Raw genomic sequence first — 20881 nt, forward strand, 5'->3', positions numbered from 1 at the left:
CATATAAGCTTGGCTGGGGTGCAAGTACCCTCCCCACCCCTCTTGCCCCATGCCGCACCCCTTGTATGATGATATGTGGGAGGGTGTCCCAGAGACTGGTCCCATCCCCCTGTTTAGGGATTGGTTGGGACTCCTTGTGAGAATCCCTGTTGGAGAAAGGTGGATCCCAGACTGGCTTTGGGCATCTGTGTTCCCGATTAGTCGTTTTGCAGGTCTCCCCTAACCCCCCTACATTGTCTCCATACAGCGGTGCCTCCTCCTCGAGACTCCTGGAACATCTTCAGCTCAAAGGTGAGCCCTGGGTCCCTTTCTTCTCTCGCTATGAAGAGGTGAACGCTATTCAGGAAGCGAGTGGCTGCATCTGGTGTACAGAACATTAGGGCTTCCTCCTGAGGTTTGCCCAGTGTTGTCACCTGTGCAGTAACTTTCTCAAGTAGCGGGTCGGGGGGAGAACCCGGTCTGGAAACACCCTGGCTCCTTGCCAGCCAGTAGGGCATCTGCGGGGAGTACACCCAGACTTGAGGGTGTTGAAGTGATATTCCAGCGCACCCACGTGCATTGAGACATGATTGGCATTCCCAGGTAGCTGGCCTAAGTCCTTCCAGGACTCGGGTCCTCAAGGGAGGTGACCCAGTGTGGTGGCTATCAGTCAACAGTCTGGCTGGTGGCAAGTGAAAGGAGAAAGAGATGGGCCCAGCTGTACAAAGATGGGGTTCAGTGAGCAGGAACTCAGCCAAAGTGAAGGCCACTCTTTCTTTGGGAAAGCGTATAGGTCTTCATAGAAGGGCAAGACCCCTCAAATACAGAAGATGTCCGGGTCCCACATCCAGTCTTCAAAAATTGTGCCTATTGTTTCTTTAATTTTTACAAAACCCCGTTTTTTTTTTTTAAACAGGAGAAAGAAGCTGGAGGAAACGTTCCTTGTGGAGGGCAGACAGCTGGAGAGAAGGTTTCTTTAAGAGGGACAGGAGAAAATTGCCATCAATAATGAATTGCTTTTCATGCAGAGAAGGTAGCCAGTAAAAGACAGCCAGGCAGTTGAACTGGATCCACATTTCTGCAAATCTGTTAGTGTGGGGGACTGTGGCAGCTGCTCCTGCTTGTTGCCCAAAGGGAAATTTCTGTTTCTGTTTCCTCTGGAAAAGTTTCTAGTAGCTTGTCCTATGTTTAGACTTATGCCGACTCCATTTTAACAGTGTATTCCCACCTGGAGTCATTTTATCTCTATTTTAATGAAAATTCTCTGAGTGTGTTGCTTGGTTTGGGGGCTTCTTTTGGGTTTGGTTTTTGAATAAGCGGTTTTAGAAAAAGTTCCAGCTTTAACAAAGCCATGACCCAGATCCAGGAGGCCATAGAGTTGCTCAAGGAAATCATCCAGGTGCAGCGTGGCTCTGCCAGTGAGAGACTGAGGGGCTGGCCCTGGTGCCCCATACCACTCCCTGAATACATGCTCACATGACAAGAGGCAGCACTCCCCTCCAAATTCACTGCCAGAGATTCTGACCCAGTGATCTTGTGGACAGGGTAGAGCTGCCTCTCTGGGTTTCCCAGACTGTAACTCATCACAGGCATAGAAAACCTCATCTTTTTCCAGCCAGTAGTTTCCAGCTGATGGCTTTATGGATAGAAGCCCAGCATGCAACCCACCAGACACCAGGACACCTGCTCTCTACTGTGGTCTTAATTCTCCACCTCCCGATCTAGCGGTTCTAGGAAAGCTCATCCCCACGCCACATGGGACTTCCTACAGCCCCCTGGCCAGGGGGAAGTTCTGCTCCAGTCCCTGCATGAATTTGGAGGGTGATTCATGTGCAGAGACCTGCTCTTGTTCATTCCGTGAAGGTTCACACTGTACTTTCAAGATGCCAGCTCCTATGTAGAGACCAAAGCCCTCCAACATGTCTGTGTAGGCTGATAGGTCCCTACAGTGAGAATTCTACAGATACAGATCAAATTCTAGCCTTCTATTCTCTAGCTGATTTCCTTGGGAAAGTCTTTGAGCCTCCTTGGGCCTCTAGTGGTTGGTCTTTAACGTGAGCCTGATGTTTGCATTGAGGGTTAAGTGACTCAGTGCAGGTCTGGCGTGCAGTCTGTGGCTGCTGCTGTGATCTGTGCCGCCGGGGACCGAGAGGTGTGAACACACATCCTAATGATGCTGGGCTGGGTGGAAATGAAGGTCATGGGGCACTTACAGCTGAGGGTGAAGGTGCAGGAACGTTGCTGGGGCCTGTCCTCCCTTTCAAATGCCTCAGGGACACAGCCATTTGAAAGGACAAGAAGAAGGAGCTGGACACAGGCCAGCCAGGTCCTGGTGCTAACCGGGCTCCAAGAACTCCTTGCGACACTGGGTTGAAGTCTGGTCCCACTTTCCCTGTTCCAAGAACTCATATCAGGCTTCCTGATGAGGGAAGAGAACCTTTGGAAGGAGTTTAGCAGAGCAGTGACATGGTCAGGACAATAATAGGTATGTCACTGGGGCTTCAGTGTGGAGCCTGGTATAGGGACTTGGAGAAAGGGTGCAGGTGTGGATGCAGCCAGAGCAGGTAAGAGGTTGTTGGGATAGTTCAAGAATGTGGTGTGGCCATGGCCAAGGGAAAGGAGTGGGGGCTGATGGGAGATATTGGGGCCATTTTGGGTTGGGGGCAGATGGTGGGAAGTGCTGGCAAGATTTGGTAGCATATAGGGTGAAAGAATGCAGCTGACATTCAACTTTGTGATGTGGGCATCAGAACAGATGGGACCGAGGGGACAGTTTTAGGAGGGGAAGATGATGGAGTCAAGCTTGGAGACCAGGCTGTGGATCAGGAGGCAGGATGTGGGCATCTTATGCAGGCATTTGCATTGCTTACCTGAGGAAGGGCCCCAGGAATAACTTGCTAAGTTGACTGGCTGGGTCTTTTCCCTCCATGTTGCACCAAGCTCTCCCAAATGATGAAGCAGCTGGACTGCGACCTGGAGAAAATTGAGAACAAAGAAGACCCTACCGTAGCCATGCTTCCCAATTACCTCTCATTCCTGCAAGGTGGGGCTGGCTGCAAGAGGGTGTGGAGTTTCGGGGGTAGGGAGTGTGCGGGGCCTTTGCTGGCTCCTGGACAACTACAGGTGTTGGTAGCTCTGCTTTGAGTGAGCATGGGGTCTGGGGAACACTGGTCACCCCAGAGGACCATGTTATTCCAGCTTTCAGCAAGGTACTGGTCCTGGTCAGGCAGGTGCAAGAGCAGGCCAGCAAACAAATCAGCAGCAAAAAATAGCCCCAGCGATGACTGCAAATAAAATTGAAAATAATGGAAGTTTCCCACAAACTTCTTGAAGCCCCCTTGTATATCCATCACACAACTTTTGCCTGTTTATTATTTCCATGTTTTAGCCTTATTGACAGCAATTACAAGAATCTGCTTGCAAGCTAACATTCCATGATCCATGTAGTTTTTCCATCACCCCTTCCCTCCACCCCCCACTTTCTCTAGCCTGATCCTAGTAACTATTAATAAACTTTGATATCTAAACATTTGCCTTTCCTTGTCTTTTTATATATGTGAAGTCATACAATATGTGTCCTTTTGTGATTGGCTTGTTTCATTCAGCATGTCTTCAAGCTCTGCCCTTACTGTATCCAGATTTCATTTCTTCTACTGGCACAGCAGTACTTGTATTTACATTTTATTTGCATGTTCATCTGTGGATGAACATTTATCTTATTGGAGCTATCTGGTTATTGCTGACATTCCTGCCATGAACAATGGTATGCCCATCCCTCTTTGAGGATCTGCTTTCAAGTCTTTTGGGTCTATACACAATCAGAGTGGATGTCTCTGTTCATCTGTCAGTTAGTCAGATTGTGATGGCTTGTGTCATGCTGGAAGCTATGCCAGCTGCTTTTTCAAATACCACCCATGGTAGTCAGGATTCAGAGTTTTCAGACTCACACAGACTAAGGTTGAGAGGCAGACCACCTCTGAAACATTAGCTACTGAAAACAGTATGAATAGCAGCAGATCATCATCGGATGCAGTGCCAGAAGATGATCCCTCAGGTAGGACGACACTCAAACTAGGATTAGGGAAGAGTTGCCACCTCAAAAAAATAGGTCCTCAGAGCTCCTCAAGTTGGCGCCAACTCATAGTCACTTTGTGTACAAAACACTGGTCATTTCTGGGCCATCCCTACACTTGTGTTTGAGCCCACATGACAGCCACTGTTATGCAGGATCTTCCTCTTTTCAATGATCCTCCATTTTACCTAGTGTGATAACCTTTTCCAGTAACTGGTCTTTCCTGATGACATGTCTAAATACGTGAGACTAAGGCTTATCATCCTCATGTCTTAGGAGTATTCTGGCTGTTCTTCCTCCAAGATGGCTATGGTTTATTCTTCTTACAGGTCACTTCCAATATTCTAAGTAGAGTTGACCTTAATGATCTAGTCAGCAGTTTTCAACCTGTGGGTCGTGACCCCTTTGGGGGGGGGTCAAATGACCCTTTCACGGGGTTTAAGTAACCCTTTTACAAGGGTTGCCCAATTCATAACTAGCAAAATTACAGTTATGAAGTAGCAATGAAATTCATTTTATGGTTGGGGGATTCAGCACAACATCAGGGACTGTGTTAAGGGTCACGACATTAGAAAGGTTGAGAACCACTGATTGAGATGAAGCAAGTCTTTTCGTGACCTTCCTTGGGTAATATGGCATAACTCAAACTGAGAAGAAACCATTGAAACATCCATTAATCATGATGTGGCATGTACAAAATATGAGTCTTGGAAAATTTGAAGTCATTAAAAATGGATTTGCACGGGCCATTTTGAATCATGCAGTCATATGGTTTACTATGCTAGGAAGTAAGAATTGAAGAGGAATGACATTGTTTTTTTTAATCTGCCTTTGGTTCCCCTTAGAGACATCTTTGTGAATTAATGGTGGAGAATCTTATTGATCATCACCTTGGAGCATAAGACTCTTCCGTTAATAAGTGTCATTGATTAGAGCCTAACACCAATTTTTAAGACATTCTTGAGGGATGGGTATTGGACCAGTGTAGCCTAACTGCACATTACAATAGCTGAGTTATTCACCTGTACAGAATTAATCCTTACATGACTGGAAGCTATTTACACAAACAATGGGGTTGGTCAGCAGGCAAAATTTATAATAATGTTCACTGACCATGTAAATCACAGGTCTGCCAGAATGATATATATCTTAATAGATCAAGTAAGATATTAATGTACTAAGTCAATCTTAGTACATGCTCTACACCAGCGGTCAATATATGGTGCTGTGTCTCCAATAGCCAGAATTCATGGGTCCAAGAACCAAAGGGTGGAAGCTGGAATGGTACCACTCACTATTACTCCTAGTGATCCACTTGCAGCATTTTTGCTTCCTGTCCCAGCAACCCTGTGTTCCTCAGGCCTGGAGGTCCTGGTCCCGAGGGAAGGAACTCTCCCACCTGGAAACACAGCATGGATTTCACTGAACTGACAGCTGATAATGTCCCCTACCCACTTTGGGATTCTCAGTCCTTTGAATCAACAGGTCAGGAAGGCTGTCACTGTACTAAGTGGTGTGATTGATCCTGATTACCAAGGAGAAATTGGACTGGTACTACATAATGGAGGTAAAGAAGAATATGTCTGGAATCCAGGAGATCCCATAGGCCGACTCTTAGTGCTACCATGCCCTGTGATTAAAGTAAATTGTAAATTACAGCAACCAAATCCTGACAGGACTTATAATGACCCAGACCCCTCAGGAATGAAGACCTGGGTCACTCTACCAGGCAAAAAAACCACAGCCAGCTGAGGTGCTTGCTGAGGGCAAAGGTAACACAGAATTGGTAGTAGTAGAAGGTCATTCTATATATCAATTATGACCACGTGATCAATTGCAAAAGCAAGGTTTGTAATTGTCAATGTATTCTCTTTTTATGTGCTTATTGCATATCTTTCCTTAGTTCAGGTATGATAAATCAGATACAATTGGACTCAGTGTGTTTTTATTTATATGCATGATAGATGATTGATGATAAGTGTAAGTGTGATTTCATCGATGTCTGGAAAGGTTGGCAAGGGGTGGATTGCGATAGTTTATTGTGCCAGCCTGGCTGATAAACACAAGTGGGATTAATTGAAGGCCTGAGAGATAAGTGACTCAGTGAGCCTCGCCTATCTTGTCTCTTCCTCTTTGATCATCGGACCAGTGTGCAGCTGCCTTGCTTGTTCTGTGCCTCAATTTAGAGGCTACACTACCTGTGGGACGCACAGCCAGTGGACTGTGTCACTGTAAGTTGAGGTCCCTTTAAGCCCACACGATTGGAATGTACATCTCTAGAGCTGGGGACTGAAAGTTGGTGACAGTTAGTGACTTGACATGCTGTTTGATGCCTGGGCATATACAGCCCAGCTCTCTCTACAGAGGTGGAACTGGCGGCCCTCAAGACTTAAAGGACGGCTAGTGTCTCCCAACTCTCTCAGGGAAGTGAGTTGCACTGAGTCATTTGTACTGCTTTATAATTTAGCAGTTCATTTCTTGTGTTATATATCTATCTTTATAAATATATATAGAAAATTACTAGCAAACTGGTTTTGTCTCTCTAGAGAACCCTGTCTAACACAACATTTAATACATAGTCTTTACATATAATATTTAATATTAGAGTAAATCGGATATTTTTAAGATATAAATAACCTCAAGCCACATTAAAGATAAATATCTTTTTTCACAAGACATTTAATTTAAGGAAGTTATATGTTATAAAGGAAGTTATTTACCAGACCGCACTCCACCACTGTCCGTAACTCTTGGCATGGTTGGCGAAAGTACTCCAACTGAATCATGCTCATCCATGCCGCTCAAACCCATGCTGAGCTCTTCATAAAACTTTATCACCTCCCATCCCCTTGGATAAAATAGCTATTGTGTGTTAAGAAATGACTGCTGTTTCCAAGGTCCCATGTATAAAGAAAGTGTTTTGGAAATGATGATGGCAACATATGTTCTTGATACAATTGATGTATGGATTGTTATGAGCACTGTAAGAGTTCCCAATGAAATGGTTTATGTTTTTTTAATTTTTAAAGAAATAAACAAAACCAAAAAAGCTGAAAGAGGAAAAAAAAGAAATGATTATGGTTGTGGGAATCCATTAAAGGCCCATAGTAATATGCACAGCAGAGTGTGGTAGCCAGAGAAACTTCTTTAGAAGTGGACAACAAGGGACAGAGGGACATGAGCAGCAAATCCTAGAAGTGACTTTGTCAATGCACTGAGAGCCTTAACTAGGTATCAAGCCCAAGGGATGTTTATTTTCTCTTCTCTGAAGCTCTTGTGTTTAAGGATACCCAATGCTAAAGCCTTTGTAAAAGACTATAACTTACACTCAAGGAATGGCTAGGGGTAGGTAGATAGGTGATGCCAAGACCCAGGTTGAGGGCAGAAGCTAAAAAGTACATGAGATGGATCAAGGAAAGATATGACTTAGTCATTATGTCATCTCGGCCTAGAGCATGGGTTTCAATCTCTCCAAGTAATGCTGACCGATGATAAATAACACAAGCTGTGGGAGAGGGCTTATCAATTTGGGTTAGGATGTCCCATCCATAGTCTTGGACTTCTAGGGAGGGGGGAGAAAGCTAGTGTGGAAGACTGGAGGGGTAGGATGACAAAATCAGTGCGGAGGAAAGAGGCTATGCTGTGATAAAGTAGGCAGCATTAGCCTGAGTGGCTACTTGGATATCATTGGCATTGCCCTCTTGCAAGCCCCAGAGAGTTTCTAAGGCAAGGTGTTATAAAGTGGCCGTTATTTGACAGGGGTGTAGATTAGTGCCCCTATAAAACTAATCTGCAAATCAGGCTACTAGAAAAATACACACTTTATTTTTGACTGTCTCCTGCCAGTCATCATGAATATCTGAAATGTAAGCCTCACCATTCCCCTAGGTCTTAAGTCCAGGTTTCACTCACAGAGCTCTGAGACAGGCGGGTTGAAGAACAAGGTTGGATACCAAGCCCCTCCTTGATCAAAGTTCTTAATCTAAGCTTGAGTAAAATTTAACTCCTTCCAGAAAAATGGTTAACTTATGGGCAAAAAAAACCAAGAAAACAAAAAACCCCGAATGGTCAAAGTAACCTCAAGAGATCAATAGATATATTGCATTGGATAAATCTGCTGGAGAATGCCTCTTTAGAGTGATGAAAAGCAAAGATATTATTTTGAAGCCTGGGTTCACCTGACCCAAACATGCTATTGTCTATGGCTTCATATGCATTTGAAAGATGGACACTGAATAAGGAATGTTGAACAAGAATCACTGTGTTTGAATCGTAGTGCTGGCCAAGAATATCCCAGGTACCATGGGCATTCAAAGTAAAACAAGCCTGTCTTGGCAGAAGTAATGTCAGACTGCTACTTAGAGTTAAGGATGGTGAGTGTTCAAATTATGTACTTTAGACATGTATCAAAGAGAACAGTCCCGGGGGTAGGACATTATGTTTGGTAACAAGGAGGGGCAGTGAAAAATAGGAATTTCTCTACTAAATGGATTAACAAAGTCACTGCCCCAATGGGTTCATCCTAAATCATGAGGATGGCACAGGAGAGTGCAGTGTTTTGTTCGGTTGTGCACTCTGTCCCTGTGAGATGGAATTAACTTAATGACAGTTAACATAACAACAGCCTCAGAAACCAATAATAAGCGCCCAAGGCACACACAAAAAACATGCTAGTGTGTTAGTTATGCTTACAAAAGTTATTATTTCTCTTATTTAAAAAGGGAAGCGGTTACTTTTTTTTTAATTAGAACAAAAAAGGTGACAACAAAGTCACCGAGGAATTCCTACTCCTCATTAAACTATTGTTTTGGAGGTGAACTGAAGAAAATTCTCTAAAGTTCATACAGGATGCCATATGGCACAGTATTTTTATGAACATGGACTCTAGTGTAAGGGCAGCACTGAGTCGTGAGCAGCTATTTATCTTTCAAGGGAAGCATGAATCATATTGGCCTCTACACTGAGGGGTCAGCTGGAAGATTAGAGCAAGGGATTGATGATACTTGAGTGGGTTTCAGCCTGCTTGGGCAGTTCATAATCAGTTGAATCAATAAAATTTCATGAGAAGTTTCCAGCCTAACTGTAAGATAGATGAAAATGGAAGATTCGGGCAGCTAGAGACCAGAGTATTTACATAGGATGAATAAACACTTTTTGGCTGTTTTGTTGTTTAAGTTCAAGTTATTGGGTTCAAACATAACAATAATTTTGAAAAATAACACTTTCTATGAGAACAGAAATAAAGCTGATACCCATGTCAGAAAAGGATACTTTAAGAAAACTGTAGACCAATATTGATAATGGGTCTGCATGAATGAGTTATTTAAAAAACAGAAAACTGAGTCAGACAACATATTTAAGTAAGTATACATCATGATTAATTGTAATTCATCCCAGAATTGATTTAACACAAGAAAATAAACACTCAAATACACCTGTTGATGGGGAAAAAAAGAGAATCAATTATCTAAATAGACACAATATATACTAAACAAAGTCAAAGACTTTCATGTTTAAAAAAAACTACAAATCTCACATGGAACCGGTCTAACCCAATATATTAATATATATTCATGAGAACAACAACAAACATTGCAAAGGTCAGGCTTAGTAGAAAGAGACAAAAGCATCACCCCACCTCAGAAACAGGACAAACATACATGTTCATTTTCCAACTCACATTAAAAAATTGGACTGTATGTGCTAGGTGACAAATCAGAAAAAGAATTTTATAAAAAGGAAGGAAAACTATTTCCCCAAAATAAAAATTCTTTGCTCATCCTAAATTAGTGATTACATACATAAAAGGTCCCAAATAGGCCATAAATACTACTATACTTAATAAATGTTAAAAAAACAAAACAGTTGTAGACTACATTTGAACACACAAAAATGACTTTTGGTACGTAAATCCCTTAATTGCTAATCACCAACTTCCAAACTATTAACACTTGCACATTAACAAGGTGAGCATCTTTACAACTCACCGATATGTCCTAAAACACTTACACCCCTAACTACCTGAAAAGACCCTTAGCATACAGAACTTCTACGAACACCCTCAGCATTCCCCAAAACCCACAACAAATTTAACATGCTTAACAAATCCTATGACCATATACTCTAAATCTAGTCTAAAGCATTTAACCCAAATCTTTACATTTGGATCACAACCTTGAATATATTCTATAATCTTTTTTTAAACATTTTATTAGGGGCTCATACAACTCTTATCACAATCCATACATATACATACATCAATTGTATAAAGCACATCCATACATTCCCTGCCCCAATCATTCTCAAAGCATTTGCTCTCCACTTAAGCCCTTTGCATCAGGTCCTCTTTTTTTCCCCCTCCCTCCCCTCTCCCCCCTCCCTCATGTGCCCTTGGTAATTTGTACATCGTTATTTTGTCATATCTTGCCCTATCCGGAGTCTCCCTTCCCCCCTTCTCTGCTGTCCCTCTCCCAGGGAAGAGGTCACATGTGGATCCTTGTAATCAGTTCCCCATTTCCAACCCACTCACCCTCCACTCTCCCAGCATCGCCCCTCACACCCTTGGTCCTGAAGGTATCATCCACCCTGGATTCCCTGTGCCTCCAGCCCCCATATGCACCAGTGTACAACCTCTGCCTATATTCTAGAATCTTAATTCTAACTTTTTAACCCTAAATCTGAAATTCAGGAACAAAACCCTCAAAATTTGAGTCTTAAAGTCATAACTCTACATCATTATAATTTAACACATATGCTCCTAATCAACTCAAAACATGATCTTTTACGTAGTACATTTCCTAATGATAAAACCCTTTAATCTGGCCGCTCACACCTGACTCTTAATTCATGACACTTAACTCCTAATTCTATCCCTTGATTATTTTTATTCAACTGGGAACATTGATTAATCCCAGAACCTAGATTCTTATCTTAAGACTCTGATTCTAGCAATGATACATTTTCAAGTTTGTGAATCCTATGGAATGTCATATCTAGGAAAACACATTTGCATACGTTGATTAAATTTTTGTTGACACTTGATACTGTACCTGATCTCTGTTATATGGCAGCAAAATATCACCATTCTATCTGCCTATGCGCTCATCATTCCTCACCCTAAACCTCAATTCCTCCTCTCACATGACTTGCACTAGGGGGAAACTGGATGAACAACAGTAACAAGAAACAGGAGTGATGTGTACACACTACTCACTACTCATCTGGGGACTATTTTATTTAGTTTATTTCTTCTTTACCCCTAACTCAGTAAATTCACCTAATCCATGATCTTTTTTCAGTTGACATTACTAAGTGTGTTCATATGCTCAATAACTTGTAACAAGGATGTACAAGGGAGAGCCAGCCAGGGTGCAATATAGCACCAATAACATACAACATGCCTCTAGTTCTTTAATGTTTCCTTCCCCCAACTATCATGACTCCAATTCTACCTTACAAATCCAGCTAGACCAGAGTATGTATACTCTCGTCCAGATAAAAGCTCTTGACACAGGGAATCCAGGACAGATAATTCTCTCAGGAACAAAAATGGGAGTAGCTATGCTATGGAGGTAGGAGGAAGGTGGGGGGGCATGGAGGGGAAACTGGTCACAATAATTGATATACAACCCCCTCTTAGGGGGGATGAACAATAGAAACGTGGGTGAAGGGAGACAGAGGTCAGCATAAGATATGAAAAAATAGTACTTTTGTAAATTATCAAGAGTTCCTGAGGGAGGAATGATGATGGCAACATATATACAAATGTGCTTAACAAAACGGATGTATGGATTGTTATTAGTGTAAGAATCTCCAATAAAGTGCATTTTTAAAATGTCATTTGTTATCAAACCATCTAAAAGTTCAATTCACATACAGTCAAGAGCCCAGCATATATATTTATAACTTGGCAAACTGATTCTACAATTAATGAAAGAATAAAGGTTTGAAATAGCTTTATGAAAATTTTATGTGTATATATGCATGCTAGGCCTCAGCAAGCTTGAAGGGCAACCACTTAATTGGGGAAATGTTTATGAGAGAAAGTGCAGAGAAGACCATAGAAACTGGAATCACTCAGTTAAGATGCAAGTCTTCTTACCCTGAGTAAAGTAACAAAAATAGAGAGGTAGGAGGAACTTCCTTATTTATTTATTTAGTTAGTTAGTTAGTTTTAAACATTTTATTAGGGGCTCATACATTATTTATTTATTTTTGTGAGTGAGAGTGAGTGAGAGAGTGAGGGAGTGAGAGTGAGAGAATGAGTGAGAGAGTGAGAGGATGAGTGAGGGAGTTAGTGAGTGAGTAAGAGAGAGTGAGAGAGTTAGTGAGTGAGTGAGAGTGAGTGAGAGAGTGAGTGAGAGTGAGTGAGTGAGTGAGTTGAAACTTTCTTATATATCAGTGGAACCCACCAAATGGCCAGGAAATTTACCAGGTTACCTGAATACAAAATCACCTATTAGAGAACTGCCTCATTTCTCATAAGCATGTCTATGCTTCGTTTACAGTATATGCTCTTGGACTGGGCTTGTGCTAGCCCTCAGAACTCCAGTCTTCTGCACAAACTAGGTAGTGGAATTCAGAAGCAATGTTTCTTTGGTGGCTCATTATGCTCATTGTGGTTGAAATGGGATTATATTCTCAAATTTGAATATGCTGCTATATTTTTTTAGATGAAAACATGTTCATATTTTTCTGGTAACATAAGTAGATATTAGATTCCCATTTGACATTTTTATCACACATATTTCAGGGACACTAATTATATATATTTTTACCATGTTATTGTTTCTTGCTAATATCCACTTTCTCTTTTCATCTTTTCTTTATAATAATCAGTTGCTTTCTGTACTTATGTATGTACATATCGTTTTAGATTTTAAATAGAGTCCTTTACTAAAAAATAATATTCTTTATTTTTGTACCATCTTTATTTGTTTGTTTTTGGACAAAAGTTGATCCCAGGGACAATTTCTGTTGAAGTTTGAAAGAGAATTTGAGGAAAACCATATCAGTGTACTCCAACCTTAAAGACAGGTGAAATAATTCTGAAAGTGGTAAAAAGTTTATTTCTACTGTACATTTTTCTCTCCCATACTGATGCACGATATCAGGATGTTTGGTAGTGATTTTCAGCATGTAGAGTTTCTCATCTCTAAGTAGATGAGACTATTGTTTTTATTGACTATTGTCCCTATCAATTCGTTTATTTTCTGAGACTTTCATTTGCTCCTTTCTCATTTGCTCCAAATGACCAATTACCACTAGTTGCATCTCACAGGACTGCTCATTTGCTCTTAACACCACAGCTTCTACTCATCCATATCACGCTTTTACCGATGATAAATTCACCAGTAATGGATAAGTGTCCTTCTATTAAGTTATCCTTTTCAACACTTCTAGTCACTTTAAAAAAATGATTATCATTTGAGTTGGTATAATATGATATCTAATCCCTGATTTTGATTTATATATCTCTAATCACGAATGAAAGGAGATGTGCTGTCATAGTGGGTTGTGTTAAGTCAAACACAGCCAAATGAGTGGGCTAAACACATCAACCACTATGATGAAGGGAGATGAGGCTGTTTGTTTACAGAAAGAGAGTTTTGCAAGCCATAACATACTATCCTTTATCCTTCAGGATACTATGAGTGACAATGGATTGGACAGTATCTTCTCCACTTGAACACAGATTGACTATAAGTCAGAACTGACGACAAGGATGAGTCAGAACAGATTCCATAGCTCTTAACAAGAAATGCATAAAGCACTGTGTCAGAGATAGGCATTTTAGGATCCATAAATAGAATTCAATGTATGAATTATGTTTCTAAATGAAATATTCCCACCACATTAATTCAAATTTCCTAACACAATTCTTATTGGGTTACACCTACCCAGATTCCAATGTGAAAATTATATCACAGTCTCTTCTTTAAGCCTATGTTATCTCCACGCACCTTCTAATTGATCCACTCTTATGCCACACCTAGCAATCATCTCAGAAACATTAGTAAAAGCAAACTAAATGCAATAACATTTTCCTAAAACCTTTGAGAAATTTAACAGAAAATTAAACAAATATAACTGCAAATACAAAAATCTTGAATGGAACAACTGAGTTAGAAAAAATTCTTTAACCACCCCCTTTCAAATTAAAACATCACAATGTGCCATTTTCTTTCTTGAATAAATATGAAATTCATAACTTCTTTAAACTTGGAGCCTCTAATGATGCAAATAGTTACAATATTTAACACCTAACTGAGAAGTTGGTGGGTTTCTCCTCAAAGACACTTTAAGAGACAGGTCTGGTACCGAGTTATTTCTGAAAACCAACCTTTGAAAACACTATGAGGCATGGTTCTTCTCTGACAAACATAAATTAAAAGCAACCAAACATGAAATGTTATCTGAACATTCTTGAAATTTAGAATATGAAAACAACAATTTCTCAAAAGCAAAAGATAGCCTGTGAGAATGTCACTAGAACAACCAGGGGCAGCGAGATGAAGGACCAGGCCTTCACCATGACTTTCACTGTCTCCCTATATCTCTGGGCAACAGCTGCCATGAACAAGGGTGGGAAAGTTCTATGGTTTCCAGAGAGGCCATGGGTGAAGCCTCATTTTGCAACAAACTCAGGATGGCAAATTTCAAAATACTGGGTCCCTGAACTCATTCTGATGAATCTGCTCCAAAAGGAATCCTGACCTGTGAATGGTAAGTTGTGTCTTCTGAGACCTCAGAGAGAGCCAAGCTGGTTACCACAGCCCTCCATAATCTTGCCCTCAGCATCCTTTTTCACTCTATTGAGCCCATGCTGACTCATAAAAACCCTATAAGAAAAGGTAAATGGCCCCATGTGAGTTTCCAAGCCTCTACCCCAAAACAAAGCCCAGTTTTCTCCTGTCCTGCCACCCTTACACAGTCTCAGAAATAGGAAAAATTCTACTCACAGTACTCACTATTTCAATTCACAGTTGTAGAGGCAGGAGAGGCTCAGATATCAGTCTGGACCCTTCTCTTGATTCTAGTAAGTCCAGTACCTCATGAAGCCAAGATGTTAGATCAGGTGCTAGGCTGCTTCCTTACATGCTGTGCATATGGATGAATTCAAGCTAAATAGGAAATATGGCAAGATGCTGTCTCAAGTCTGGAGATCCATCCATCTGGTGAGGTCCTGGGCATGGCCAAAATCTACACAGCTAACAGTGAGAATTCACTTACATATCTACTGGGGGAAACCACACCCACCAAGATAACGCCTCTTAGTTCTTGGCTGCTGACAGCAAATCTCTTCATGGAAGTGATGGCATTATACCAGACATTGTCACCCGGGCTGCCATTATCATAACTGCTAACTCTCTGAGAATCCTGGCCTAGAGAAGTTGACACCCAGCCTCAGGCATTACATATTACCAACCCAAGTGGTTTCAATAGCAGAAAAATGTGAAAGGGAAGGAGGTGTGAGCAATACCCTTCCAGAAATAGCTTTATCAAACTGAATCTCACATATGTCATATGGTTTTGACATTTTGAATATTTATCTATCTGGCCTCTGCCCTTAGCACAAATTCACTGGCATTGTGTTTATTGATAGTCAGCACAGTTTTATAGAAAATAGCAGAAGTGTCCCTTTGGTGTTCAAGAAAACTCAAATTCACTGCTACCCTTTCAATTCTCAGGCAATACAACACTGTAGTGAATGAAGTGGGGGGGCAATGCAGAGTGGAGACCCAAAGTCCTTTTGTAGGCCACTGGACATTCCCTTACATAAGGGATTCTGGGAGGAGATGAGCCAGTCAGGGTGCGATGTAGCAACGATGAAAAATGCAACTTTCAACAAGCGGCCATCTAGCTCAGAAGCAAATAAGCCCACATGGAAGAAGCACACCGGCCAGTGCGATCACGAGGTGCTCAAGGGACCAGGTATAAGGTATCATGCAAAAAAAAAAATATATAAGTGTGTGTATGTATGTGTATATATGTGTATATGTATATGTATGTGTATATATATATATATATATATATATATATATATATATATATATATATATATATATATATATCATATTAAATGAAGGGGGAAGTACAGAGTGGAGACCCAAGGCCCAAGTGTCGGCCAATGGAGATCCCCTCAGAGAGGGGTTTAGGAGAGGAGATGGGTTAATTAGGGTGTGAGGTAGTATCGATGAAGAACACAGCTTTCCCCCAGATCCTGGATGCTTCCTCCCCCCAACTACCATGATCCGAATTCTACCTTGCAGGGCTGGATAGGACAGAGGCTGTACACTGGTACATATGAGGGTTGGAGGTACAGGGAATCCAGGGTGGATGATACCTTCAGGACCAAGGGTGTGAGGGACGATGCTGGGAGAGTGGGTTGGAAAGGGGGAACTGATTACAAGGATCCACATGTGACCTCTTCCCTGGGAGAGGGACAGCATAGAAGGGGGGAAGGGAGACTCCGGATAGGGCAAGATATGACAAAATAACGATGTATAAATTACCAAGGGCATATGAGGGAGGGGGGAATGGGGAGGGGGGGGAAAGAGGACCTGATGCAAGGGGCTTAAGTGGAGAGCAAATGCCTTGAGAATGATTGGGGCAGGGAATGTATGGATGTGCTTTATACAATTGATGTATTTATAAGTATGGATTGTGGTAAGAGTTGTATGAGTCCCTAATAAAATGTAAAAGAAGAAAAGAGAAAAAATGATTAGGGCAAAGATTGTACAGATGTGCTTTATACAATTGATGTATGTATATGTATGAACTGTGAAAAGAATTGTATCAGCCCCAATAAATTGTTAAAATAAATAAATAAATTTTTTAAAAAAAGAACAAAAGAAAAATGCAACTTTCCTCTAGTTCCTAAATGCTTCCTCCCCCCACCCCCACTATCATAATCCCAAATCTTCCTTGCAAGTCTGGCTAGACCAGAGGATGTACACTGGTACTGATAGGAACTGGGAGAACAGGGAATCTAGGGTGGATGATCCCTTCAGGACCAGTGGTGTGAGAGGCGATACTGGGAGGGTAGAGGGAGGCTGGGTTGGAAAGGGGAAATTGACTACAAGGATCTACATGTGCCCTCCTCCCTGGGGGATGGACAACAGAAAAGTGGGTGAAAGGAGATGTCGGACAGGGCAAGATATGACAAAACAATAATTTATAAATTATCAAGGGTCCATGAGGGAGGGAGGAGCGGGGAGGTAGGGCAAAGAAGGAGGACCTGAAGCCTGGGGCTTAAGTGGAGAACAAATGTTTTGAGAATGATGAGGGCAATGAATCTACAAATGTGCTTTACACAATTGATGTATGTATGGATTGTGATAAGAGTTGTATGAGCCCCTCATAAAATGATTTTTAAAAACGACAGTGGTTCTCAACCTGTGGGTCACGGCCCCTTTGGGGTGGGAGGTGGGGGGTCAAACAACCCTTTGCAGGGGTCACTCAATTCATAACAATAGCAAAATTAGTTATGAAGTAGCAACAAAGATGACTTTAGGGTTGGGGAACTGTAAAGGGTCATGGCATTAGGAAGGTTGAAAACCACTGCTATAGGAGGTGTGATAGTGAAGGTTTATTGTGCCAACTTGCAATATGAACGCATGTGGGATTCATTGAAGGTCAGAGAGATAAATTGCTTGGTGAGCCTCGCCCTTCTCGTCCCTTGCTCTCTGATGATCAAATGTGCAGCTGCCATACCTAGTTCTCTACTTCAGCTGGAAAGGCTCACTTCATGTGAGACATCCCTGAGAAGACACATGGACCTACCCTGATGCAGCTTGGGTGCTGGAGAAGCCTCATGGAGACCCCTACCAGCACTGAGATGCTTACATGCTGACCTATTTGGCTTTCTTCCTGCATTCGGTGTCTTTGGGTGTGATTTGTGAGATTAAGAACTTTGTAGATCCATGTCGGACATATGGGCTTTCAGATTTATGGACTTGGACCACACTGGGTTGGGATTCTTTTTTGGGGGGGTGGGTGGTGTTTTCTTAATGTATACTTAACCTTTACTCTCTCTTATACACGCGTTTCTGTGGATTTGTTTCTCTAGTCTACCTAGAATAACTCATGGTACCAGGAGTGGGATACTGGAAAAACAAATCATAAAGATGGAGAGTGGATGGTTATTTGACTTCTGACTCATGGTAATGTTTATTATTTAGCTAGAAAGAAGTCAGATAAATCCATGCAGTTTACTGGATTGTTTTCTGGAAAGAATATGGAAAGCTAAAGTTTTCATTATTACGTTTGGTTGTAGTCTTTGGTTATTCCTGTGTGAAATGGCAAAAATGAATGTTGTCAGTATATATTTTAAGCACAGGGGAAGAAATCACCATTTGAATTTTTCAGAAACCAAGCTGCTTAAGGAAGATGGCTGGTAGATCAAAATGCCTGACAGAAAGTCTAGATCTGGTTTAATGCTCTCAAAGACCTACTCCCATATTTTTGTATGAACAGAATAGTTTAGATAAGATTTAGACAAGCTAAATAAGGATTAAACATGAGTTTTAAGAATTTCATATCTGATTCTACTGTTTATACTGATTTCTCATTATTGATATAATGATTGATAGAAATGTTTATTGGGAAGTATGGTAATAAACAGCTTGTAAGCCCATTTGCCTCAAGCCATCAATTTGATCTTCAGATGGGTTTAGGACACACCTGGAAGGAAGGTGTCAAAGAGATTAGCCCCACCCAGTGCTTTGGAGTACTAAGGATATTCGAAGGTGAAGAGACATACCTACTGACTGTTGACAGATTAAAGAAAAAAGGAACTCGTTGGATTTGAAGATTGAACTCTAGTGGTGTCAGAAACTGGAAAAAAATCTGGAACCATGAAGAAAACTCTGTAGGACTGAACAAGAGAGCCTGTGGGCAGGCTGAAATGCTTACTAGGTGACCACCAGGATCTACTTGTTGAGTGGAAATGAGAGAGAGAGCAGCAATAGATTGGTTGAGTCTAAGCACTGATATCCATGGACTTGGTTTACAGCAGTTCTCAACTTGTAGGTCGCAACCCCTTTGGGGGTCAAACAACTTTCACAGTGGTTACCTAAGGCCATTGAAAAACACACATTTCCCATAATAAATGAGACACAGCTCCTCTATCCATCCCTAGGCAGGTCTGCCCACATGCAGATATGCCCGCGAGTACCTGGCATGATGACATCATACCAACCCCATCACGTACACCCCGTACAAATACAGTGTATGTGACAGGGTTGGCGCAATAATGTGGACCAGTCACAAGTGTAGAGAACAGCTGTTGTATAGAGCAGCTGCTGTGTTCAAAGCAACTAGTGTTTTGAAAGCAGTAGTATTGGAGGTAAAATGACACTTCATGAATTATAATTACTGGGTAAGTGAAAAATCATGTACTGTAAAATCATCAACTACTGCAAAAAAATCTGCACCATGGGAACTTAATCTGGATGCTGATCAGTCTTTTTATATCCAGCTGTGGTTTATGTGAATACTGCCCCCTTGTGATTGTAACAGGTATGTAAAAACTCAACACAGACCATGGTAAATCATAGGAAACTTTAATGAACTCTATTAACTGAACTATGCCATGTATTATTTTTTGTATTGAAAATGTTGGTACATATTATTTTCATTAGCAAATCATCACATGACAATGAATCATGTAGAGAACGTTAAGAAAATATAGTGAGGGTTTTTTACAGTATGGTTTGAACTCAATCATTAAAGCAGGAATTGAAAAAACCGCAATGTGTTATTTGTTGTGAAGTTTTATCAGCTGAATATATAAAGCCAAACACACTAAAGCGCCATTTTGATAGCAAGTATCCGAGCTTTGCCAACAAGGATACCAAGTATTTTAGAAGCAAAGCTGATGGACTCAAGAAAGCCAGATTTGACACTGGTGGCAAGTACCACACAAAACATAGCAGTCGTTGAAGATGCCTATTAGGTGGCACTCAGAATAGCCAGAGCTATGCAACCTCACATCATTGCTGAGGAATTACTGTTGCCAGAGGCCAAAGACACTGTTTAAGTTGTGATCAGAGATGAATTTGTTACACAACTGAGTGCAATTTCCTTATATATTGACACTGTCCACAGAAGAATAGATGACATGTCTTCTGATATTCTTGATCTGGTAATCCAGGAAATTAAATCTGCTCCACTTCCAATATTTAGCATTCAGACTGACGGATCTACAGACATTGCAAACTTTTCAGTGAGGTTTATGAATGATGGCGATATTAAAGATGGGTTTAATTTTTGCATACCTCTTAAAAAGACAACTAATGCATGTGATATATTTGACACAGTTGGTTCGTTTCTGAAAGAGCATAAGATCTCTTGGGAAAAGGTTGGTGGTTTTTGCACAGAGGGTGCTCCTGCTACGCTAGGATGTTGACCTGGATTTCAAGTTTGGGTACTGAATGAGTCACCATAAGTCACCAGAACTAACTGGAGGATTCATTGGTAAATATTAGCAATGAAGACACTGCCACAAGAGTTACAAGAAGTAGTGAAAAGTGTCGTAAGTTCTGTCCATTTTTAAAGGCAAGCACGTTAAACAGTCAACTATTTTCACAACTGTGCAACAAATTGGATGTGCCAACTAATTCTCTGCTATTTTACAATAAAGTGAGATGGTTGTTGAGAAGATACGCTTTAAAACAGATTTTTGAGCTTCGCGATGAACTCAAAACGTTTTATAATCTGAAAGCAAGCTGCAGTCCAAAGAACTTTTCAGCATTAAAAGTGAACTGAAGAAAATAGCTAACTTACTTTGTTGACATCGTTGCCATCTGAATGCGTTAAATTGATCAC

General features: G+C 41.2%; 1 pseudogene; it reads left to right on the forward strand.

Annotated features, from left to right (window-relative positions):
* The first annotated feature begins 1330 nt into the window (after positions 1-1330).
* The window catches only part of LOC142430489 (DET1- and DDB1-associated protein 1-like), a 47563-nt pseudogene continuing 28012 nt past the window's right edge, over positions 1331-20881 (forward strand).

This window comes from Tenrec ecaudatus, chromosome 17 (genome assembly GCF_050624435.1).
Source record: "Tenrec ecaudatus isolate mTenEca1 chromosome 17, mTenEca1.hap1, whole genome shotgun sequence".
NCBI lineage: Eukaryota > Metazoa > Chordata > Mammalia > Afrosoricida > Tenrecidae > Tenrec > Tenrec ecaudatus.